Genomic DNA, 26,358 nt, shown 5'->3' with positions numbered 1-26,358 from the left:
CCTTTGTGGTGACTCCTGCTGGCAGGCAGTTGAGGAAACAGTTGATGGCAGAGGTGCGGCTAGGTCTGGTAACTCTCTGAGTTCAGGACCTGGAGTTCTCTGGGGTCCAGCTCCTGTCACTAGCTGGACAAGCCTCCAGGAGTACAAGTAGCAGGAAAGGGGACAGAGTTCCCTGTGGCAGGAGATTGGCTGGGTTGGTACCTCCTGAAGTGAGCAGCCCCAGGGCAAGTCTACTTAGCTGAGGGTTGAGGACTGGCCCGAAGCCTCCAGGGATCCAAATGGTCTCTCTGTGCCAATGCGGGTGAGAGACACTGGCCCCTTCTGCCTGTGCTGGGGACTTCCCCTTCCCAAGACTTTTGTCCCTAGACACCACCAAAAGGAAACTCCCCCACCTCACACTGCTCCAAAAATAGCTGGGACTGCCACCTCCATGGTGAATGGAACTTGTCACTTGCTTACCAGGGAGTGCAAGCTAGTGACAGTGGCCACCAGATGCAGTGCAGGAAGCTTAAAATACGCTCTGGGATGGCCTGGTCAGCTCCTCATTTTATCCACCAAGAAATTGAGGCAGAGGTCAGCTGGGACTATAAACACAACAGGGCTAATATCAGCCTGGAGATATCATCCCTCCTGCCCCCAAATCGATTGCATGCCCTCTACAACTCCACCACAGGGATTCCCCTCTAGGCGGACACTCCCATCCCCCACCTGGCACTTGGACAATGGATGCCAGGAGGGAAACGGAGATCCTTCCCTTACCCCTGTGTTCCACCTCACCATGCACAACAGTCCTTGTTGACCTTTTCAAAGCTTAGCCCTTCCTAGACTTAGTGGGGAAAAGGCTCACTGAGCAAGTGTGAGGACTTCAGTCCAGAGCCCTAGAACCCAAGTCAGTCGGGTAGTGTGTCTACGCCAGCACGCCTTCCGTGAGATGGTAAGTCAGGGCAGCGGGTCCCTGGCAGCTTGCAGCCCACAAACAGGAGACTCAGATAAGGAAAGCTCAGCCCTTCCTATTATTCATATGCTGGACGAGACCTATCTGCTGGCCATGAAAGAGGGTTTGTCAAACACCAACGCTGGCCTTGGGCCCTGGCTTTGTCACATCCCCCACTATGTGCCCAGGTCTTCTCATCGGTTAAGTGGGGAAAAGGACAGCATCTACTCTCCCAGAATGCCATGACATTACAGGGGTCAGAAGTGCTCGGCTCTGAGCCCGGTTCCCAACAGGCACCCAAACAGTGGGGTCATTGTTTTGTTCTGATTCCGTCCTTACTCTCACACTGTGCTTCGCTCTTTAAAGCGAGGCCCTAGGCCCAAGAGCTGTGGTCTTAAGAGTGTTCCCAGGCTTCCTTTCTGCTCCCCTCTTCGCCAAGCCCTTCCAGCTGCCTCTTCTACACAGAGACTATGCTGACAAATGGGAAACCCAGGATGCCATAGACAAAAAGGCCCTGTTCTTACTGGGGCCACAGGCCAGAAAAGCATCTAGCAGCACCTCACGAAGAGGCAAGGGTGGTCGCACACACAGTGGTACCCCTCGATCCCCCCGAGACTCAATAGCTGGACAGGTGGGCAGGGCTGGACGGAGTGGGGGTGTTCCCAGCCGAGGACACAGAACATTCAAAGGCACAGTGATAGGCTGGGTTCAAGTTGTGGCCCTTCCACAGGCCACCAGGTCCTCTGTGTTTTTCCAGGGCATGAGGATGGCATCTACTGCCCCCGGGCCTGCTCCAGGCTTCCCTCCACAGACCACACCTGCCTTCTCCAGAACAAGAGCCACTTCTACTGCACCCCATCTGCAGCAGCACTGCTGTGAGGACTGACACTGGCATATGGCAGCTGAAGCTCCAGAGGCCGTGCTGTGCCAGACTCTGGCACCAGGGCTCGGCCACCTGCCAATACACCTTCCCCGCCGGCCCCAACTGTTGGGCATATGCCTACTGCCGGCTCCTTTGGTGACAGTTGCTGGGCCCGGGCCAGCCATCATAGGGGCTGGACTCCAAGGCCAGGTCCGGGGGTGTATGATCCTCTCAAGGAGGAAGTGCTGTGTCTTCTATGACCCTATTAGTCTGGTTCATAGCGAAGGTTCCAGGCAAGCTGGGCGAGGGCCTACTGTGAGTGACAGGGAGCTCCCTTCACAATCTCCAACGACACTGTCTCCTTAGTCCAATCCTGTGCACCCACACGGCCACCTAATGACAACCTCTGCAGCTGCTTCCTACGCCTCTCCCGGTGAGACGCTTGCAAGACCTGAGTTAGACCTGGATCACGTAGCCATTTTTTTTCCCAAAGGGTAAGTTTTTGTCTCATATGTGTGAGGGTGCGGCATGTGTGTTTGGGTGCGTGCTCACACACGTGTGTGGAGGCCAGAGTTTGTAGCCACTATCTGTCTCTACTCTCCTCTTCATTGGCTGTCACAGGGCTCCTCTGTCAGGTGTGGTATCAATTTAGGTGCTGGTGATCTGGGGGTTGTTTCCTGTGCTTACCTTTTATCCAATGGGCTATCTCTCTAGGCCCTAATAGGTGGCCACTTTTAACTCCACCTGAGGGACTCCTCTGGGTTGTGGCGTGCAAGGCATGGTGGCCCAGGATATACAACCTGAGTACTCACAGGGCTGCTTGGTCACAGGAAACTCCAAGACTGTCTCTGGACCTCAGATTCCCCACCTACAACATGGGTCTGGGGGGTGATCCTTTTTGTGTGATGGAGGGTTTGTGGCTCACTAGGATACCCTGAAACTGAGCTGGATATATGTCTCATATCCAACCACATGCTCACTTCTAGGAGGAACGCAGCTCTTCTGGGCCTAGTAGAGTGAAGAAGAACTGTTCTCTCACCAGAGAACACTTTTTGTATGCTACTCCCAGACTCATGGCCATGTCGGGGCTCCCATACACAGCCACAGTGGCAGTATTGCATGGAAAGTACACTACACCCAGAGTTCCCCTAACTACCAGCTGCTGGGCCAGACCAGTTGAGGACACTGGCAGTGACTATGCTCACAAAGTTACCCTGCAAGGCAGTCCTGTGCACCTACAGATGGGAAACAGCTGGAGGCACAGTGTGGCTGAGAGCTCAGACCTGCAACCACCCCTGTGTGAGCCACATCCCTGCCTTCTGAGAAGAAGCAAATGGGGACAGCCAGACCAAAGTGCTTCACTATGTTGTTTGGAGGGATCAAGGAGGCGTCTTTATTCAGGGCTCCGGAGTCTGAGAGCACTGGGTTCAAATCCCATGCTGTCTCTGTCCAGCTACCTGAATGTGGGCCAGTGCCCCATCTGTGTCTATAATTCTCTCTTCTAAAAACAGGGGCCTTTCAGGACTCAACCTGTGGGATTGTCGAAAGACTGTGAGAACTTGCTGGTAAACACCGGCTGCAGACTGTCAGGGCCCATGTTCACACAGGAGCTCCTGTATGGTTACTGCAACACGGTGAGGATGAATTTCAGAGCCAAACAGTGCTTACTCAAGAACAGATGTCTGCAACACAAATTCTGCAACAATTCTTCACTGTAAAGCCATTCCTCACTCTCCTGGGAACCCCAGGCCTAGGACACTCGGGGTCTCTGGTGGACCTCCTACCCTGGCTCCCTCCTCATGCTCCTGAAACTGAAACACATTCAGGATGGCTGGCGACAGCATTTCACAAGTTACCAGAATGAACCTAGGCTGCCCCTCCCCCACTGCCTCAGTAACATAAATCTTGGCTGGGACTGGCGAGAGACCCTATATATTTACATGACGATCGTGCCTCATGATCACAGGGCTCGTGGTTCTGTCAGACAGCTTGTGGCAAGGATGACTGTGGTCCTAGGAGAGTCACTATTTTCCGACGACTTTTATTGTCCATTATATCCTGCATTTACAGGGCTCTGGCAGGAATACGGCACACGGAGGGGCTGGTGGGCCTGCAGATCCTAGCTGCAGGCCCGTCCTCTGGGTTCATCCACCTGCCAGGTCTTTGTGTGAGACACAGACTACCGCACCTGGGTGAGGGGGATGTCTAAGGGCATCTAGACACAAATATTCCTTGAAGTCCAGGTATATTCCTGGCTCTAGGGCCTTGGGGCATGGTGGGAGTAGGGTGGGTGGGGGTGTTGGGTTGCAAGGGCAGGGCATGGAGGTACGATGAGCTGTATACTACTTGGCTTGAGGTGCTTCTTGGTAGGTTCTCAGGGATTTGATAAGACAGTTGAACTTAACCATGGGAAGAAATTAGCAAATAGTATGAATGTCCAGAGACCTCCCAGATTGCTTTGTTAAACATTCTCTGTGGATGAAAGGGGAACAGAACACCAGGAACATAGGAGAAGACATGGGGGCTGAGGAATCCTTGCTGCACAGCGTGTCTTTGAGTACATTATTTCTGAGCCCCAGCCTCCCTCTGTATAATATGGGCACACATCTAAGCTCTTTGGGTATGAGGGGGTTATCATACCTTAGAGAAAGCACCCCGGTGATGTTTGGCATACGACAGGCATTCAACAAACTGGCTACTGTAACCCTGAGAACCCTCTTCTTATCGGACAGCATGGGTCAGAGACATAAACAAATCCCAGGAACCCACGATGCGTTCTTCCTTTGTACGTGGCACTCCTGATGGTCTGCAGAGGGACAGTCACCCACACCACCTTATGGGAGCCCCTGACAGCCTTAGAAGGCAGGCGGAGCAGAGGCGGGATCCATCTCCGAGATGAGGAAAGGAAGCTAGAGGGGACTGTGACACACAACAGCTCTCAGGCTTCCAAGTGGCCTGGCCCCACTGGCGTGCTATGGCTCCTGCCTAGGAGATCCCATGTTAGCCAGACAGGCCCCCTGTTGGTTCTGGGTCATCCGGAAAGAGGATGGGCAGGAGATTATGTGTCGGGTGTCCTGGGTTCTGGTCTGGGCTCCTGGTCCCCTTGCTCTATATCTTTCCCCTTGGAGCTCTAAAAGGGCTAAGCTCTCAATCCCTCTGATAAAATATGAATGGTCTCCTGTAGGCCTCCTGGCCTGGCTAAGTCTCCCTCAAACCTCTGCCAGCAGCATACCAACACCTGCTGTGGCCCAGTGTGATCCTAGGTGATGGCAGGGTTTCTCAGGTAAGAGGACGAGAGGACAGAACGTGGGCTAGCCCCCATACACTGCTGCTGGCTCCTCCATCTCCACGTTTCACAGATGTGGAAACTGGTGGCTTGGAAAGTCTGTGGGCACCCCCCCACCCCCACCCCACCCCCACCCCACCACCCTGTAAGAGTCATACCCACACCCTTAGCTGGAGATGTCAGAGCCTGTGGCTGGGTGCACAGCAGAAACAAGGAAGCTACTCAGTCCGGATACCCTGGCGCCCGCAGAGGCAACACCCCAGCCATCTAGCCCCAGCTCGAGTGGTGGCCGTGCACCTCAGTGTACTGGGAGACTGGGGAAAGTGCTGATGACTCAGATAACCTTTGAGGCAGCAAGACAGAGGAAGCGGGCGGCATTTCTGGGGGTGCGTCTCATTTCCTAGAAGGATTCGTCATGGGCTTTTGTTTAATCAGCAATTACCCTGACTGTCCACAGCCACCTGTGTTTGGGGTAGCGCCACATGACTGGCCTAGTTCTGTGGCAATCACAGGTGGGCAGGTCAGGCAGCAGACAAAACAATAGGCTGGGGCGGGGTGGGGGAGGGGCTGTTTCAGGGGGATACCCCAAGTTCACGTTAAGTCTTCAGACTCCTGTCCAAAAGGTTAATTTCTCCATCTGCAAGGAGAGGAGAGACCCTCTGAGGCGTTGTAAGAAAGACACGGAAAAACAGCAGCTGAACAGCAGATAGCAGGCAGAGAGGCCCCAGCCAGCCAAGGAGACTGCAGACACCAATGCTGGAATTCCTGTGGCTGAGGGTCATGAGACTTACTCTGCAGAAGACAGTTGAGAAAGTCTGAGCAGGAAGGAAGGGACGTGTATCCACGAGACAGCACACCATGTGCTGCAACCCTGGCTGCCCCACAGGCTAGCTACGTGACCATCGATGAGTCCCTGGCTCTCCTGGGGCCCCAGTTTACCCTTATTTATCATCTCTGTGCCAAGCGCAATCCCGTGTGCTTGAATGAGAACTAACTGGATCCCTTTAGTGTCGTGCCATCATTTCCATTTTGCAAAAGAAGAAAGCTGAAACACAGAGGCAGGCTACCTGAGCTAGTTGAAAGTCAGGTGACTTGACCAGAAAGCTCAGCCCCACCCTGTAGCGGGTGCTGGCTGGTCCCTAGCAATCTTCCAGTTTTAAGAGAACACTGCACAGTGACTAGAGGCCCCCGTTAGGCAGCAGTCGCACAGTTTGGAGACAGTCTCAGCTACGGCTGCTTTTTGGTGAAGTCCAATTTCTTCAGTACACTTAGCAGCCTCTATAGACCAGGGCCCAGGAGCCCCTCAGGAGGCCCCCTGAGTCACAGCAGCAATCGACCCCTCTCTTTGAGCCTTGCTGAGAGGTGCCCATGCAAACAGGAATGGATGACCCTACTGTGATGTCCGTACTGGAGTTTTACACACAGGTCAGCCTCGGGGACTGCAGGAGGGAGACTGCCATTCATGTGTCCAAGAAAGAGAGGAAAAAAAACATCTATTCATCGTCAGACATCGCTGCTCTGTGGAAGTGCCACTCCTGATGCAATGAGCAGACCAGCTGTGTGAGGGATTCTGGAGGAGTGTGACCTCGGAGCATCCATGCGGAAGGCTCAAAGACTTGGGTGGTCACCAAGCTTTTAAAATATGCCTGGACATCCGACCATGCAATTCCAGAGGGAGCATAGTTCTGACCAAAAACCCAAGCCTGTCTTCCCAAACAGAATTCTTCCAGCATTTTTTGGCTTAAACGAATAGCCAGCCAATTTGGTTTCTCTTGATTCTCCTGAGTAAAGAAAAGCCATGCTAAGAGGAAACGACCACTACATCACATGTTCGTCCCCTCCCCATGCCATGCACAGGTAATGTATGTGGATGAATCAACTAACCCCATGGGGCTAGCACTGCTGCCTCTACAAGAAACTGGGGCTCAGAGAGGTATAAACTCGCCTCTGGAGAGAGAGCAGGGAAGGGAATAAAGTAAAAGTCTAAAATTCAGGGTGGCTCAGTGGGTCAGAAGGCCTGCTGTGGTAACATGAGAATCTGAGTTCTAATCCCCAGTATTCTCATAAAAAAGATGGGAGTGGCCACACGTGTCTATAACCCCAGTGCTGTGGGACACAGAGACAGGAGGATTATTGGTGCTTACTGGCTGCCTGCCTAGGTCCAAGTTCAGTGAGAGACCATTTCAAAGCAATAAGGCAGAAAGCGACGGAGTATGACATTTGATGCCCTCCTCTGACTGCCACACACACGGGTGTGTCCGTAGCAAACGAGTGTACACACCCTGACACCCGCCCTACAAACAAATCCAGTGTGACTTCATAAAGTATGAAGTGAACCCGGCAGAGTCTTCTGCCTGTGAAATTAAGAGGTACCCTCATCAGAAACGGGGATGTAAGGAAAGTTCTGGGCATATAGGTGGCCCTGGGCTCTGGGTGCACACATGCCCCCTTCACTGGCATCTGGAATCCTCTAGAAATAGGCACTGGAGTAGGGTGTAATCTGGACAGCCACTCAGGCAGGCCCAAGGGTAGTTGGAATAACTATCACCTTAGGTAACTATCCAGCAGTCTCCTTCCTAGGTGTCCTGTTCCTCAGGCACTGCAATCTACAGAGGGAATTCTGTGTTGATCACTCAGGAAATTCTCCTGGCTCTGTTCTTGGTTTTATCAACACGGAATAATCATTAAGAAAGTCCACCTGCATTTCCTACTCTGTCCACTTACACAAGGCCTCTCATCAGAGACCTCAGAAGAGGCCCTGGGGCTATGGAGTATTTCCTCAGAGCCGGAAGTACCTGTGAGTGGAAGGCAGGAAGGACAGCTCAGAGGCTGGGAACACCCGCTGTGTGCTGGGGACAGAATCCACAGTGATAGCAGTGGAGTTGAATCTGGAAACCAGAGGGGTCTGACTCAGATTCACAGGGCCCTGAGTCTACCCACACACAGCTAGCCCTGAGAGGAGCAGAGATCAACTGCCCGGACTCTCCTTCTGGTGTTCCTTTCCAGAGCACCAAGTGTTGGCATACGCTGATGGGTCACTCGAGCATTCAATGCCTGAAGCACCTTTCCTGTGCTCATGGCTACTCCACTCATGAAGGCATGCATGCTACGGAGAGACCTGGTGGCAGGCGCTCCGGAGCAGTGTGGTGTTGTGCTGACAGCGTCAAGTTTCTATTCAGTAGGACTTCATAAGCTATCTGTTGTATGCCAGGGCCAAGCCCTCTATTGGGTACAGGAAGGATTCACACCCTCAAGTTTACCTAGTTTCCTCTTCCTGAAGTGGGCAGGACCAGAATGTTACTTCTACTTCACAGAGGAGGAGAGGTGAAGCTTAGTCTGGGTACAGGATGTGTGTGATTGCTCAAGATTTCTCTGGGAGGTGTCACGGCTGGGATACCCGGAACTGCCTGCCAGATTCCCTTCCTTCCTTTATCCACAGTAGGGGAGGCCTTGTTGGCTGCCTGTGCTAGGAACAGAATGGTAGGGCCTTGTCACTCTCCAGAGAGGAATTCCTCCTTCTGAGCAGCCAAGGTAGGACTGATGCTAAGTTCTGAGAAGCTCTGGACCCTCGATTACCCCAGCTGATGCCTCCAAAGGATTAAATGATAGCCTGTGTTAAAGACAAGCTGTTCGGAAGGCTGCGCTAATGGTGGATGTGGTCTGGGCACCTATCATAGGCACAGAGTGGACAGGTTCTAGAGTTAGGACCCTGTCCTCATGAGTCTCCAGGCCCACTGCATAGGCAGAGGAGCAGAGGGAGTACCCTACCCTGCACAGTGTGATCCTAGTCTTATCTCTGTACCTCCCTCCCTCCCTCCAATGCTTGGGTCCTTCTATGCTTGTCTCTTCCAGAGGATTGGAGCAGGCTCTGCAGACTTCCTCTCATTCCAGATGTCTCCTGTCCTTACAGAATGCTATTCCCCTAAACGTCAAGTCTACCTGGAACCTGAGAACATGGCCTTGGGAGTATAAGCAGTCTTACTGAAGCATACTTCCAACTTACGACTTGTTGACTTTGTAACGGTACAAAATGGATACACTGTCTGCAGAAATCTAACTTTTGATTTTTAATTTCAATCTGTTCCCAAACTACCCATACATGGTCTTAGATCTTAAGGAGGCTGAGCAGAGGCAGCCATAGCCCATCAGTCCCACAGTCATGAGGGGAATCACCATCCATCTATACGGTGCAGTGTGAAAACCTGCCAGAAGGCTGGGGGGACTCGGTGTCCCTCCAGGGTTTAAATGAGGGCATTTCAATTTTTTTTATTTTATTTATTTATTTATTTATTTATTTATTTATTTATTTACTTATTTACTTATTTGGCTTTTTGGGGGGACAGGGTTTCTCTGTGTAGCCCAGACTGTCCTGGCACTTGCTCTGTAGACCAGGCTGGCCTCGAACTCACAGAGATCCTCCTGCCTCTGCCTCCCAAGTGCTGGGATTAAAGGCATGTGCCACCACTGCCCAGCTGCACTTCAATTTAGAGCGATCTTATCTGGATTGTAAATTGAGGCATATTCATAGGCTGTTTGCCACTATAATTGAGTTAAACTGAGGTAATGCAGGGTTAGGATGAGCCCTAATCCAATTGGTCTTTCTATGAAGAAATGTAAATACACACACAGAGAGAGAAAGAGAGAGAGAGACAGAGACAGAGACAGACAGACAGAGACAGACAGAGACAGACAGACAGGCAATAGTACATGACAAGAGAGGCAGACCACGATGGGTTTACAGCTCAACACTGATATCATTCAGCAGAAGCCATAGCAACTCTCCTTCCAGAGAAAAGCAACCCCAGTACCTTGGCTCCAGACAGCAGGCCTCTGTGAGAGTGAGCCTATGAGACCACTGTGCTAACACTCACTCTGAGCTTACTTGTTAAGACAGCCTTAGGAAATGGGGGGCAGACTGATGGTCATATGTGATGTGGCTTACACTGGCTCCTGGACTTCAAAGGATTTCAAAGGCCTATAATGCTTCCCCCAAAATCTGAAGACAGACATAAGGCTGCCAGCGTTTTCCAGCATCTAAAATTTCCATCTATTATCACCATTCTTCAGGAGAAAGGACAGTTGACATCAGAAAGTTGTTAATGCCAGGCTTATCCTTCTGTTCTCTCATTTCACTGGGGCTGGGTGCACATATTCCACAGTTCCAGGTTTGGCCTGGCTCTGGATTCAGCATGCAAGGAATTAAGCCTCTGTACCAGAGATTCCCTTCAGTCTTGGCTAAGGAAGGTGAGGCTGGGCCTCCTCGTGTCCTTTTGTGAGAAAGCAAAGATGTGTTCTCCGTTGGAACCTGTGACAGTTCCAGCAAAGGCCGGCTGCCACAAGCAGTGTCCCAGCACCAGGGAGACAGCCAGCCCCAGGTCAAGGCAGTGGGGGAGAAAAAGGAAAAGCATGAGCCCCTCTAGTGACAAGAAGCAACAGTGAAATCTCACAATGTGTGGACTTAAGGGCCCAGCATCTCCAGCTCCATCAAACTCATCGTGTAAACCCAAGCCTGGCCCCTGCAGAGCGTGGGACCTGATGCCTCGTGCTCAGGGAGGAGCTCTCAAAACATGCTGGCCTGATGACCCAATGGACAAGGGTCACCCTGTGCTTTGAGAACATTGCACCCATATCTGCCCTGCAGTAACCAGAGAGCAAGGGGAGCTGTGTTCCTTCCCTTAGAAGCTCCCATACCAGGACACACTCCCCAGCTGGGGCCAATGGGCACAGGGCAGCAGGTGGCCTCAGATGATAAGGTCTGGTGCAGCATGGCTTCCCAGGGCTTGAAAGCCCATCTGCCCTCTTTCCATTCTGTGTGCCCCAAGAGGGGCAGGGTGGGCCCCTTTCTCAGGAAGCCAAGAAACACACTCTTTTCTGGGCTAAATGCCCAGATTCTTGTAGCAGTCACAGGACACGTTTGAGAGCAGTGCCACAAGCGTGGACCTGAAGTTTCTCTGGGCAGTGTGACAGTGTGGGGACACAGGCAGGCACACTCAGAATTCCAAGCTCAAAGTTGGGGAGGGGGGAGCAGCTGAGGCTAGATAGGCAAGGGCTCCCAAGGGGCCCTAAAGATGTGGCTGAGGGTCCACTTGTCCTCCAGGAGGGCTCAGTGATCCTTCTGAGACAATACGTAACTCACTCTGCCATCTCTTAAGCATTTTTTTTTCTTTTGAAAGGATCGTGCCTGAGGGGCTAGGGACACAGCGTGGCTTGAGGTGGAGAATGCGCAGCCTTCCTAGAGGGAGACAGACACAGATGCCAACAGACATTGTCATTCAGGCAGGCAGGAGGAGATAAGGACTGGGACTGAGTCAGGTGGGGGAAATCAGAGGACCTGGCCTCCGGGGGTCACTGGGACAGTTAAATGGATCACGCTGCAAACGACTTGGGACACAATGTGACACAACACAGGAGCAGGTCCCCTGAGTGGACTAGGATGGAGACCAACTAGTCTTACTGTGTCCCAGGGGACCCTGGGGTTGGGGGGGAGTGGACCCCAGTACAGTCTAATTCCAGAAGACTCCCAACTCCTTGGCAGGAAAGTTATTCCCAAGGCTGGCCCACCAGAAGGTTCCAGCTGCTGTATGTAGCAGGCCCACAGAACAGCAAACATTGCTGTCACCACCATTCAGCTTCCCGTTCTCTCACCGGCAAGACTATCTTAACAAGCTATCATCTACCCTACTATACTGTCACACACCCAGAGTAACCCTATGAGCCCCTGGCATCGTCTAAGACACTCCAAGCCAGTGGGGGTGGGGAGCTGGAATAGTGATGACCCTGGCCCAAGCCCAGCACATGCAGTAAGCACAGGTGGGTTCTAAGCCCCAGAGCAACTGCTCTGAGAGCATGACCTCAGACTCTTCTGGAGACAAACAGTAAATAAATACAAGAGGCCGAGACTCACCAGGACCACATGGTCCACTCCCATTGGGAGGAGGCACGGCCGACTAGGGGTGCCTGCAGATTGGTGACACAGTTGGGAAATTAAATGCCTCAGAGGCAGGCGGCTTGCACAGCCAGGGCTTGGCTGACACACTCCCATCATCTCTGGCTTCTCTTATCCCTTGGAGTCAAGGCAGCCTCCATGATTGGGGTTGTGGAGGGGGGAGGTTTTGGGGGGGGGAACATGCAGAAGTCCGGATTTAGGAAAATTAACACACCCATGGTGTTTCTCTCCCTTTGCTGTGAGCTTTACATATTTTATCAGTTGTTTTCACATGGTCCCCAGCAAGTTGGAGAGGACCTTGTTTTTCACAGGAAAGCTTTGAGTGTGACTGAGGGAACCGAGGTGAGGGGCCTCCCACCCAACACCCAGATGAGTGGCATCTCCTGCAGAGTGAGAGCAGCCGCAGCCATGAACAGACTTTGGGACATCAGTTTTATGCATCCTGGCTAGTCCATGACCTACCCCTCTCCCTTATGGACCACTAAGGCTCCCAGATAAAGTGGCCATTCTCAGGCTCAACACCTAAGGCCTCTTACTTATACAGCCCCATCTCAGATGACGCTAGCTGCTTGACAGGTCTTTATACAAAGCTGCACCTGCTTAAAGCTATTGGTTCTGGAAGGGGGTAGCCCAGGGTCTTCCAGAGGAGACGGCTGAGGGCTTGCCTCCTTGCTGTGTGGCTTTAGGAAAATTACCCCATCTCTTCCAGTTGTGGGTTCACTTTCAAGATTGGGCATCAGGCTGGCGAGGCGGTGTGGCAGAAGGGAGAACTGACTGACTCCTCATGCCACCACCCCATACCCTAACACCACTAAATAAACAATTGTGAACTCAAGGTCAGCCAGGGCACACAGTGAGTGTCAGACCGATCTAAACCATGCAGCAAAACCTTATCCCATCCCCAGCAACAAATAACTAAATAGTAAGTTGTTCAGAGACGAGAACCAACCAGTAGTGTGTGAAAGCCCTGGCCGATGTGCTGATAAAAACATTAGTGGGAGGAGTTGATGCAGTTTAAATATGACAAATATTGATATACAAATAGCATACTGTTAAGAGAGTTGTCAACTTTGGGGTGTCAGGTGGAGCTCCCTTGCCTCAAGACACACCCCAGGACACACAATGTGGCTCATGCTATCACTGAGGACTCATGGCCCCTTTGACTTGCCGTAGGGATTTGTTTCGCTGGGATTTCCATTTCCTTCTCCCTGTGACTCTTGCGGGCACCTGATTCACCCGAATCCACAGATAAGGAACATCGTAAGGTGAAAGGCCATGCCCTCCAACACTGGCCCTACGGCCCAGGGCGAGTAAACCACAGGGAAGATGGGATGTGGTCTGTAGTCCCACTCAAGGCTCAAAGGCTTCCCAACTCACCCCTCACTCTGGGCCAGTTCTGTCCTCTACCTGTCCCTTCCACCCTAGCGTCCGCAGTGCCCTGCCCCCAGTTGCCACAGACTATGATGCCCTGGCTCCAAACCTGCCCAATGGCCTCCCACCACAGGTGGAGTTCCACTCTCTGCTCTAAAGAGTTTCCTTGCAGTAGATCTATGAGTCTAAGGCCAGCTTGGCCTACAAAGAGAGTTCCAGGCCAATCAGAGCTACAAAATGAGACCCTCTCTCAAACACAGACAAACAGAATCCCCTGTAAATCCAGGTATAGCAGTCCCACTGGGACTGCCTTAGCACCCATCTGTGCTTACTGCATGTGCTGGGGTTGGGCCACGGTCATCATCCATCCCCACCTCCCACCCCGGCTGGCCTGGAGTGTCTTAGACAAGGCCAGGGGCCCACAGGGTTACGCTGGGCAATGTGGCAGGCTAGAGGATAACCTATGTCACCAACCTGCAGGCAACCCTAGCTGGCTGTGCCTCGGGGGCAGTGTATCTTGTGGTTGTGCGGACTGAGTCTCAGGCTTTCGTATTTATCACTCTTAGAGTTGGAGGCAAGAGTTCCAGGCTTAGTTGCTCCCCTGGAAACCAGGCCTTGGATACACTGCTAGTTCCTTGGGGGCTGTCATGGAAAGCTGCACCAGCCTACGTTCAGGATCACACAGGAAGTGGGCTTGTCCTAGCCATAGATGGGCCCCAAGTCCAGGAGAGGGGGAAAAACATCCTTGGAGGCCAGGGGTTGCATAAAAGGAGAAGGGGACGGCACGGTCCTGTTCAGTCCACCTCAGGGCAGTACTGCCTAAGCCAAATTCCTGAGATGCAAGACCAGCACAGGAGCCCAGAATTTGGCACAAGGCAGGTGCAAGGGCGGGGCCTGACTCTAAATACCGATTTGTCACTGATGGATCTGCACTCCAAGTCCTCCATCCCCTGAGACACCCCTCCTCACTGTCCTGTGAGTAGAGAATGAGCTTCACTTTAAGGATGAGGAGACCGGGACTGAGAGCTAAAGTCATTTATTCAGAGGCACTCAGGAAATAAACGTGGTGCACAGCAGACAGACCTGGTTTAAATACATAGGCACTTCAGCCTTATCCCTAGAAGTTTAAAAATGCTTTTTACAAACATTTACAGTAGAAGAATTCCACTTGATGGCTCTCTCAGGGGCTGTGAAGCCTTCATCAATCCTTCCTTCTAGTACCCATAGATTTCCAACTGTGCGCTTAGGTCATCCTCCCCCTCTCTCCTAGAGTTAATTGTGTGCTGTCACACAGAACTGGAGTTCTGACCAAGAACAACAGCGCCCTTAAGGTTAGAGACCAGTAAAAGTGTCAGGCCCTCTCTTCTTTCTGGTGAGCCACAGAAGACATTACTAATCCATCCCAGTCTCCAAAGCCACTTCAGTTGGGTATATCAGGCAACCTCAATCAATCTATCTGAGCTGGCATCACTGTGACATAATTGCTACTCCTATAGCAAATGGGTACATAGGGTGCAGGTATAGCTCGGGATTCCCTCCTTCACTCTCAGGGTCCCACAGATGTGCAAACGGACTATAGGACTTTAGCATGGCCCTGGGTCAACACTGGCACAACACTGAACCCCAGATGTCAATTCACTTGCACAAGGAATCAGGGTAGGATGGGACAAGTTGGTGACAGTCAGATGGTGAGCTCTTATTCTGCTCCTTTCTGAAGCCTCCAGGAAGGGTATTCCGAAATGGAAAAATCATTTGGGGGAAGGGGAAGGTCATATCCCAGAACCTCTACTCAGGAGCTATGTAACTCTGGGCCTCTGCCGCTCTTTGGAAAATGGGCACAAAGATTCCTACAACCCAAGACGTACCCAAAGGTGGCCAGTACAATGTGGGGGATGTAGGAGAACCCCATAAAGACCGGATGCTCTCCTTCCCTCCCTTTGCGCTCAGCAGGGTCACATCTGTGCACTTCTGTGCTGCAGCTAAGCTATCACATGCCCTGTCACAGCCCCTAAGGGTACATGAGCAGATGGTCCCCTTCTCTAAAACCTGCAAGCCTCATCACCCGGGGAGTCCATGCTGTGTGGGAGTCCTGCCCGTGCTTGCTCCTCCCTTTCTCTTTCACTCCCTGTCTAAGCAAAACTGCCTGGCGACCAATCCTGCCTCTGTCCCCAAGGCAGTTCCAAAGGGCCCATCTTGTCCTGCAGAAGTGATGGCAGTAATTCTGTTAATGGGAAGCAAGATGAATGGTACCCTGTGCCCACGGTGTAGGAGGCAAGACGGAACAGAGGGTTGGGGGAGGAGAGCGTGGCTGGAACTCGCCCTCCTTTGGGGCCTTATTAGGTCTTGAAAGCACCACTGCACACGCTAAAACCTGCTTTTGCCAGCAGAAGCCTCATTTTACAAATATACAACAACAACAACAACGACGACGAAACCTGTAAATGGTAAGAAAACCCTGAAGACTCAGCTCCCAGGCTGCAGTGGGGCGACAAGCCGCTCAGTCTCTCGTCTCCCTGACTCCTGCTTTAAATAAGCGAGTCTAAAATGCCAGTTTCCCCACTTTGTGAATACCCAACACGGCTTTCCTGGCTGTTTTAGGCCTGTTTGCCAACAGTGGGATAGGACAGCCCTGGAGACAATTCTTCTAAAAGGCTTGTCTGTTCCGGATGCCATAAAGCACTAGTGTACCCTGCCTGGGATATGACACAGCGCCCTCACCATCACAAACGCACGCACACGCAGAACACTGTCATTCATCTGCCCCAGCAATCAGCAGCATCTCAAAGGTGTTTTTGCAGTGGCATAGGTGTCCTTTTCCACAATTATGCAAAGAGCTTGCTCCACACACCCACCCTCCCAGTTCACTAAGGTGTCTGCCACACTTCGCTTCCAAACAGGAGTGGAAGGTAGAAGCCAGTGCTGGTACAGAGACGCCGTGAACAGGGTCAGATCATGAGGCTGTGTGACCTCAGTCGTCTGTGGAGCCTCTTTAAGCCTCAGCCTCCTCATCCCAGCACAACCCCATCATCCCAACAGCTCCTGCAACAAGGAGCTAATGCAATCCTGGGCTGTGCAGGAAGGTTCACTTCTCAGCACAAGCAGTTTGCCCCTATTCTCCCTGACCACACATCTGCAGGGCACCCACTGCCCCAAGAGGTACCTGTGGCTCCTCTGCTACCTGGACACCCATGGACACAGGTATGAAGAGGTCAGAAGGGAAGGCTTGGAGTCCAGGGCCTAGGTTCAAATCCTGGCTTGACTGAGGCCCTAACGCGTGACACTGAGTAAATGACCCAGCCACGATCAGCCTCCCACTCTTGTCTGTAAAATGGAACTAAAATGTCATCTGCTTCATCAAGTCACACCTAGGATTCAGTGTGACTATCACCTGGTCAGCCCAGCCCACGGCCAGTGGCAGAGGGTAAGAAAAATCCCACACACCACTGCTACTCTGCAGGGAGGGAAGACCTGAGGGCACTCCAACCCCACAAGCTGGGGAATCCCACTAGCCCCAAACAGAGCCACCCTTTCCCTAGGACATTTCCCTTTCAGAACTTCCCCGGTGTTCCAAGGCAGTAATGTGGCTCCTTACACCGGCTGCTTGAAGGCAGGGACTTTGTCCCCATGACTCACGACCATGTCTTTGAACAGTCGAACAGGACACCACTCATTCAGATAAATAAATGACTAAAGGAGAGGAAGGAGACTCGGTGAGGGTGGGGAGGGGTGGGGTGAGGTAGGGGGTGGGGCTGAGTGACCTACCACGTGTCTCAAAGCAACTTGAACACCATAGGTACCACCAAGCTCTTACCAAGCAAGTCAGTCTGTAGCTTGGTTACACTGCTTGCCAACACAGTAAGTCATGGACCTGGCATGGAACGGAGGGCCAAATTAAACAAACAAACAAACAAACAAACTTGTATCACCCCTGGCTTCGCAAACAAGAAAACTGGGGCCCCATGGGGGGAGGTGACAGACCAGGAGCTACAGTGGGCAAAGTGGGGATGCATGGTTTGCACCAGCCTTGTCCAAATTAACTGCCCACCTCCTCTGTCTCTAGGCAGGGATGGCTGCAGGTCGGGCTGAGTCTTGCATGGCTGAAGCTGGAGCTTACCCCTGGAATCTGCTCCCTGCCAGAAGCCAGGGTGGGAACTCAGAGGCATGAGCAGAACAGAAGCACTGAGTGCCCCACCTCCACACTCATGGCAGGCTGCAGGGATGGGAGGCCATGCCAGCAGTAACTGTGGGCTACACTCTGGGGACCTAAAGCCATGGGGTTGGTTTATAGCTTTGGCTCAAGGTTTCCTGCTGATACTGAGCCTCAGTTGTCCTAATTTGAATAATGGGTTCAGCAGCATGATCAGGAGGGCTAATCAATGAAATGAAGGTAAAACATACACAGCATCTGGCTGGGTCCCTGGCTGCATAGTGGAAACTAAGGAAGTTTTATTTCCCCACTTCAGAGTTTCACACAGAGACCTTTGAGAAGCTAAACATTCTGCTCCCCTGGTTACCTGTTCTCAACTCCCTTAACTGCAAAACTAGAACCAAGTCCCTGTTAGCAGAAGCATCAGCTACAGCTTCCTGATGTCTTGGGTCTCTGAAGGGCATTCAGCTTGGTGCTCTTCCCACAGAATCTATACCTAGGCCGTCCATGGCATGGTACAGTGATGACCCCCGAATTCTGATCTCTCCTCAGCAGCCCGGTTACTTCACTGCTAACTCTGTCGCTCAGGGACAGGAACACAGACAGGACGGCTGGCTCTACGGTCTGTCTAGCAAACGAGGCCCAGAGAAGAGAGACCAGCTTGCTGAATGGTAGTGGTCATTCCAGGGATCATGGTCTGCATGAAGATATCATTTCCTCTAAATGATCTGGCTCCCAACCCCACCTCCTCTGGGAGAACTGACAAGGGGACCTTCTCTGTTGGAGAAGACGGTGTTTAAGAGGGACAGTTATGAAACTATCCTGGACAACCAACCTTGTCCTGACAAGGGAGCTAAGTGTGGCCTGTCATTCTCCGGGTTCACTATTGGCATTACCTTTGATATCTGGGAGAACCCTGGGGCTGGTGTGGGCTTTGAACCTTCAGTACACATTGGTCCTGCCACCAAAGGACAGGTGCCCAGTGAGCCTGTCACCCATGGCAGAGTGGGAGTCAGGTGGTCCCCACAAGGAGCAACAGGGTGGGGTCTGCACTTACTCTGAGAGTTCCCGAGCCCACGAAGTAAACATTAAATAAAAATCATGACAGGCAGGGAGGTGAATACCAAAGAAAGGAAAAGCCAGTTTTCTGATTCTTGTTGCCTTTTGGGGGGTGAGGACGGAAATAGGTCTGAAATAGGTTCTCATGCATCCTAGGCTGCCCACAACATGGCATATAGTAGCCAGTGATGACCCCAAAATTCTGATCCCCCTGCCTCCACCTCCTGAACGCTGTAATTACACATGTGTGTCGTCTGCATGCTAGACAAGTCACATCCCAGCCCCTCCCTCCTTGCTGATTCTTTTAACATGGGGGGTCTTGCACTTCAATTTTACACTGGGCCTCACAAATTACACAGTCACTCTCACCTTCCATTGACACGATCCTGACATGCACTTTACAGTTCTAGGGGCGTTGAGAATACCTCCAAAGTCCTGGCAAAGTGGAAGGCACTACCAAGTCTGGGATTGTCACCTCCAAGAGGATGCTTTGAAAGTCTTGTTTGTTGAACTTCAGTTGGCTGTCTATGCGCCCTGTATGGAGGTGGCAACCTTGAGGCCTGTGCCCTGAGGGAGCTTCCTGGACAGTGAGTGGTTAAGAAAACACGCTAACTCAGGACAGGACGCTCATGAGAATGTCCAACAGATGTCACCAGGGAATGATGTCACTGGCTGGTCTAGTCAGGTGGCTCCCTGGAGGCAGGAATGACAAAGCTGAGCAGGAAGTGAGGACCTGGTAACTTTACTTACTGGCCTGCAGCAAGGGGTGAGGCCAACGCAGGGGCCGGGGACTAAAGACACAAGGGGATACCATCTGCAGAGAACCCTCCTGTAACAACTGCAGAACCAAGGATGAAAAATGAGAAAGAAAGAGCTGCAGAACATCTGAGGATGTGCGCTGGGCACACACGCTCAACCATAGCAGCCCATGGTCACAGTTTTGATTCCGTCTGTCACTTTACAGACATAGCCATCCCTTCCTGTGACATGGAAATTCCAAGGAGCATGTAGTAAGGGGTCCTCCGAGCAGTGCGAAGGGACAGGCACTGATGTGACCTGTCACCCACATGGAAGAACGGCACAGTGGTAAGACCTTAAAGTGCAGCATCAGGTCACCCTGATAGCTTGTTCCTAGCTGCACGTCTTACCCTGAGCCTTAGTTTCCCATCTGTAACGCGGACATTATTAATTTTCCCATCCTCCAAGGGGTACTGTGATGATGAAATAAAATGAAGCCACTGACAGGTACAGCTCACAGCAAATGACCGATAAATGTCAACCACCACTACTGCCCCACACCCCAGCGACACGTGACACATCTCAGGATGGAGAGAATATGCTCCCTCCGTTCTAGCATCTGCCATGACTCTGCTCCCAGACGCCCCTCTCCCCCCATTGTTATGTCGCATCAGCCCATAAATATTTAAACAACATGTCATCAGATTATTATAACATATGATCCATAGCACTGATGTGCAGCAGTTCTGTGCATTTGGGCTTCATTTTCAGAATATTGGGACATAAAATATTTATGTATTTAGCCAACCACGAGATCTCACATTCTGTCTCAAAATGCTGGGTGGTGGCAAGACGCTGAACTGAGACGCGATGTGTGAAGGGGTGCCTTGTTCTCACATCGGTTCCTGGGGCATCTGGATTGTTTCTGGTTCGTTCAGGGGACATCATCACGTGGCGTGTGAGCAGTGGCTGATTTAGTCGATCCTAACAAGAAGAGAGCCAGGCCCCAAAGAGCTCATCAAACCAGTAAATGCTGGGCGGTCTACACACTGCCGGCCTCTATGGATGTACACACAGTAGGAAGCATACACTTCTCACAGTGCCCACTGGGAAATGCAGATTCAACCACAGTCCTCAGCACCACCTGGGCATTGTGGTACACAACAAAGATTCAGGCCCATCTGACTCCTGTTTCCTTCTGTCCCCGGGTCCCAGTATCAGGTCAAGCACAAACTAGGATGGATCCAATGTAGATGGATAAATAACAATTAAAGAAGTTGCCAGATAAAATTGTGACCAAATTAAAAAATAATTATTAGATAATAAATTCATACATGATAATGATACCCCATCTGCCAGTCTGATTTAAACTGTGCAGGACCCTCAGGCCTGAGACATATAGGCTCTCCAGTAAACCCTTGCGAGTAGGAAAAGGGTTTTTTTTTTCCTATGTAATTAAGTATCTCGATTGCTAACATTAGCACATCACTGTGGCCATATGTTGCAGGAATTTTCAGCAGTGTGTGCTTTCAGAGACGCTGCCCCACAAGCCATCAGAGGATCCAGAAACTCACATGCCAGAAGCTGAATGCTTCTTTAGGACAGCCTCTCCTGTCCCAAGCCAACACTGAAATACCCTAACACATCACTGCCCTTTAAGAGAACAGAAAAGTGGGGTCACGCTATGCCTAACCTATAGATGATCAATGACAGAGGGTGTAGGATACCAGAAATATATGTATAAAAGACAGCTGTTAGCTGAAGGTACAATCGTTCCCTCTGCATTGCCTAGGAAGAGGGATAGAGGGACGTATCTGATCCCTTGTGTTTCCCTAGGTGGCTATTTCCAGCCTGGGCTGAATAGCACCATGAACCTGCCTGCTAAAGATTCTAATGCCAAGCCTAGGGCAGCACAGGACCCACTGCCCTTCATTCCTTACAGAAAACCACGTACCATGCTGTCACCACCAGGCTGGCTCCAAGAGCCACAGTCCCAACCCTGTTCCCAGGCTTTGCACAGACGAACTCCAGCTTTATTCTTACAGACTAGCCGAGGAGGCTGGCATTGAAAGTAAACAAAAAGGACCAGTGGGATTCCTGCAGAGGAGGAACAAAACATACACGGTAGCTTCTCTGCGTCACAGCCACAGTGTGTGCATGCTTAAGGGCCTGACAAATCAGTTCAGGGGAGCTGCAGCATCCTCCAAGCCCCTGGGGCAGGCTTCCTGCCTCTGCTGTCTGCTGCCATGAGAGTTGCTACCATGTAGATATCCACCAAGACCAAAAGAACAAGAGAGTGACTTCCTCTTATCACCCCAGGATCCTCCATTTCTGGGTTGAGGTAGCTTTGGGGATCATGCCCACCTGGGGATCAGCAACTCTAGAACTTGCACTGGAAAGTTTAACTCCTTCATTTTCTCAAAGCCACTTCACGAAGGACACTCCCTCTAAACAACAATGCCTACTTGAAAAGAAACACAGTTTAAGGCAGGGAGTGTAACCATCATGGCGTGGGGGAGACCTGGGTGCCATCCCCAGCACCCCCAACAAAATTAAAACCAACTTTGAGAGGCATGTGCCTCCCCTCAAGCCCTCCTGTACAGACATTGAACAAAGAAGTGCCCCAGGAAGGAGATTCCATAACTCGGGAGGTACAAGCTGTTCTAGGCTTAGTTTCCTCCCGTAGGTTAAGTATCTCTTATCTGAAACGCTTGGGACAAGGAATGTTTCAGATTTTATTTATTTGCTTATTTACGTATATGGTGTATGGATTCCTTCCCTGCATGAGTGTCTGTGTACCAATTGTATGTCTGATGCCAGCGGAAGTCAGAAAAGGGTGTCAGATCCGCTGGAGCTGGAGTCACGCATGGTTATGAACTGACGTGTGGGTGCTGGGAATTGAATCTGGGTCCTGTGGAAGAACAGCCGGTGCTCTTAACCACTGAGTCGCCTCTCCAGCCCCATGCTTCAGACATCAGACCTGAATTCTGGAATATTGCGTGGACTTTACCAATCGAATAACCCTAATCTGAAAATCTGAAATGTCCCCAGATCTGGGATGTCTGAACACCCATGTCATCACGCTGGAGTGCAGAAATATTCTGATAATCCCGCTCTTACTGTGTGACACGCTCTGAGGACACACGGTGGTCACACACCAAGTCCTGCCCTATGGAATGGCATTCCCAACTGAAAGAAATAGACAACTGACACCGTATACTGTCAGCACAGGACCGTGGTACATGCTGTTTCTTCCAGTTAGTCGGAAGGTCAGATTTCGTTACCCTCTCCCAACCCAACTCCCAAAAACAGCGGACACTTCCAAAGGCCAAGCACACGTGCTTACAGCAGAGAATCAGCTAGGAAGTTTCACACCGGCTACAGCTACACTGAGATCTTGTCTCAAAATATATTTAAATTTATTCGTGTGTGTGTGTGTGTGTGTGTGTGTGTGTGTGTGTGTGTGTGCTCGCACGCACGTGGGCGCGTATGTGTATCTGCTTGTCCGTTTGGGTGCCACATAGATGCAGGAGCCCAAAGAGACCAGAAGAGGGCATCTGATCCCCTGGAACTGGAGTTACAGGCACATGTGAGCTGTCTGATGTGTGCTGGGAACTGAACAGGAGTCCTCTGCAAGAGCAAGCCCTTAACTACCACTGAACCATCTCTCCAGGATGTGTTTCTCGCGTGAGTACATGGGTGCGTCACATGCTAGCCAACACAGGTCTCTCCAGTTTCGAGACCAGAGTCCACTCAGCCTGCTTCCGATTGCAGATGCTCTGCCTCACTCGCAAGCCCAGGCCCAGACGTCAGGACGCATGGCTTGGAAGCTGGGAGAATAACCCTATTGAAGCCACAGGACAGCTATGTAGGATCTCAGGCCAGGCATGCTCTCTGCACTGCACAATTCCTATCTGTAAATGGGGCAGGAGATCGGCAGAATCTCTTCTGGTTTGCTTTTCCCTTTAAAATCATATAAAATTAATCTCTCTCTCTCTCTCTCTCTCTCTCTCTCTCTCTCTCTCTCTCTCTCTCTCTGTGTGTGTGTGTGTGTTGCTGGGGGATCCAACTCAGGACTTCACACATGCTAGGCAAGTGTTCTATCATTTGAACGATACCCAAATTAACCATTGTAAAGAGACATCTGGTACATTCATAATGGCGCACAACCTAGCTCCAACCATTTTTATCACCCCAAGAGGAACCCTGCACTTACCTAGCCCTGACTTATTCCTCACACCCCTTCTTCCCAGGCCCTCGCACTCTTACCTGCCTTCACTCCACAGACTCGTCTAGTCTGAATATCCTTTATGAGCTGCTTTTCTCGACATGACTCCTGAGCAGATCCCTTTCTGTGCACACAGGTGACAAGAAGGCAGGGTGGGTTTGCCCCTCCCCTCTGAGAAGCTCACAGCCCTCATGCTCAGTGGCCTTTCAGAGAAGGTCCTCGTCCCAGACGCTGTACTTCTCAGCATCTATATTCGAAGGTCAGTCTGCCGTGTGAGGAGAAGCGGAAGCTGCTGTCTGGCACACACAGCCCACTGGATGGACATGGCAGTGGAGGCTGGGCCTGAGTGAAGCCTGAATCTCTGTCAGGGAGTGGCTCTCCATAGCCGATTGGCCTCTCCTCCCTCATAAGCCTAGTGGGCTTCAGGTATAAGGAACTGGACAAATTTCCTCAAAAGCTTCCTCAAAAGAGGGACAGCCATTCTGGAAATCAGAGTTGCCCATCTTTTAGAGATAACCAATTGAACAGCCTCAAATGGAGGCTCCCACAATACATGTGGCCTCCCTCAGGCCCAGTGGACTTCAGTGTGGGCTGAGAGTCCTCATTGAGGACTCTGGTCCCTCTGGGGTCTGTGATGACCACTCCTATTAACACAGACCTCTGCTGGGCCACGCTATATAAATAATTAACAAAACATCTGCCTCACTTCCTAACAACCACACCTGAAATAGCTCACAGGCCTTCAGAGACTTTCCAGCTTCATGCCCAAACCGAGGGGGCTCACTGTCTAGCCCTGTGGTGAGTGAGTAGGAAGAAAACAAACACAGATCCCCAAACCTTTTCTGGAGGTGCCACAGGGGCGCGCCAGCACTGAAATCCAACCTCTTTCCAAACCACCGCTGTCTACTATGCCTGGCAAATTCTTTATTTTTAAAACTTTATGTCTGGGTGTTTTGCCTGCATGTATGTATGTCTGTGCACCACGTCCCTGCTTGGTGCCTTTGGAGGCCAGAAGAGGGCAGCATCAGATGCCTGGGAACTGGGGTGGTTATAAGCTGTCATGTGGGTGCTGGGAATGGAACCCAAGACCTTTGGAAAAGCAGCCAATGCTGTTAACCACTGACCCCTCCTCTCTCCACGGACAAGGCTCACATTCTAAATTTGATTATGAGTACCTTACCCTTTCAGGGCCTCAGTTTCCATTCTGTAAAATCGACCACCCGGCAGTTTCCAATGCCCCCAAAGTTCACCCTGAGTAGCCTCCTGTGGTTGCCTCCACCCCATGCACTGGTGATCTGCTCTCCCTGGCATTGCGAGACACTGAACATCAGACCAGGTCATTGGAAAGTAACCATGCCCCTTTGTAGGTAGATTCCTTCCCAGAAACCCCCAGCTGAAGGACAGGTGTTAGCGAATGGGTCCTGAACAAATGCCACCTGTCTGCCACCTGCATTGAGAGTGCAGTCAGAGTGTGTGTAAGGCAGGACCCCAGGAGCCTCTCTGATGGATGACAGGGCAACAAGGGAGGGCTCCCCTTGAAAGAATCTTTCTCCAGGGCCACCCTGATTTTGAAATGTGAGGGTTAAACAATTTGGGGAGAAGCCAGGCGCCTAAGGCTTCCCACAGCAACTGCCCGCCCCTTCCCTGTCGCATTCCTTCACACTGGCTGAAATTCCTACACAAAGCCCCCTTTTTCTTTTCTATGAGGTCACCGGCACATAGAAGTCTAAGAGAAAGAGCAGTTCCCCGTGGGTAAAGCCTTTGGAACTAAATGAATCCAGAGGCCCCACATGCAATCTGAAGGCCCCCTCAGGGCGCTGCTCCAGGGGTGGTGAACAGGGTTTCAGGGGGATGTTGCGATTCTAGCCAGCACAGTTCCAGAAGCCTGCCTAGGAGACCAGCTCCTCAGCTGCCAGACTGCGTGAGAAGTCGCCTGTGGGGGATTAAAATGCAGAACTGGAGTCCCCTGTATGTGTGGGTCTATATTCACATAGCAGGTCCTGCTGGAGTGGCAGATGTCAAAATGCCAGATCACACGCTCAAGTCCAAGTTCCCAGGATTAATGGCACAGGAAATTACACCACTAACGGATGTGCCCCAGTGCTACTTCTGTCTGGACCTTGAGTCTGAGAAGGCCACAGGTTTGGCCTGAGGATGGATTATGTGTGCTACCAAATTCAGACAGGAATGGGAGAAAGTTTCCAAAAGAAGAAAGGAAGGAAGGAAGGAAGGAAGGAAGGAAGGAAGGAAGGAAGGAAGGACAGACAGATGACCTTTCCTGGGTGACGGAACTAAGAACATAGTAGATCACCCACTCAAAAGTTTCAAAACCCTTTACGGAAACCCAGGCCATCCTAAATGACCCCTCCACAATCTCCCTGCTCCACCAGCCCCAGTCCTAAGAGCTAGCAAACTCCCAAGTACATGCACTTTGCTGCCTATGATGACATCAGCAAAAATTAAATTAGATAAATAAAAACATAGAAACGAGGCCTATTTTTACCTCCGCAAATCACAGGCCAGATGGAGAGGAATCTATCAATGCCAGCACCGTGGCTGAGCCATCCCATACCATCTATTATTTCACACCTTACATTTAGGCATTGCATCGCAAAGCACTCTGCAAATGACACTCTTGGAAGGGAGACAGAACGACCTTTCCCTGTTAGGCCTGGAGGACACAGAGTTGGGCAGACACAGCCCAAACCACGCAGGTCCTTACTTACACACGGTCCTCTTCTGAAACACCAGAAACGGAAATGAATGAGGAAGTGAACTGGCGGACCC

The 26,358-nt window shown here is 51.4% G+C and overlaps 1 protein-coding gene across 8 annotated transcripts in view; it reads right to left on the bottom strand.

Moving 5' to 3' along the window:
* Nek6 (NIMA-related kinase 6) overlaps nt 1-26,358 on the bottom strand; it is a 72,033-nt gene that overhangs the window by 42,780 nt on the left and 2,895 nt on the right. The window contains exon 1 of one of the 8 annotated variants that reach the window (XM_039105334.2): nt 23,613-25,962. The exons of 6 other annotated variants lie outside the window; for them this stretch is intronic. The gene's annotated coding sequence lies outside the window, so the exon portion shown is untranslated. Of the gene's footprint in view, nt 1-16,559; nt 16,604-23,612; nt 25,963-26,358 lie in introns of those variants that run through there. One more of the 8 variants, NM_001277232.1, reaches the window with a different exon arrangement.

The sequence above is a fragment of the Rattus norvegicus genome, chromosome 3 (assembly GCF_036323735.1).
Source record: "Rattus norvegicus strain BN/NHsdMcwi chromosome 3, GRCr8, whole genome shotgun sequence".
NCBI lineage: Eukaryota > Metazoa > Chordata > Mammalia > Rodentia > Muridae > Rattus > Rattus norvegicus.
This window is presented reverse-complemented; position numbering and strand designations above follow the sequence as displayed.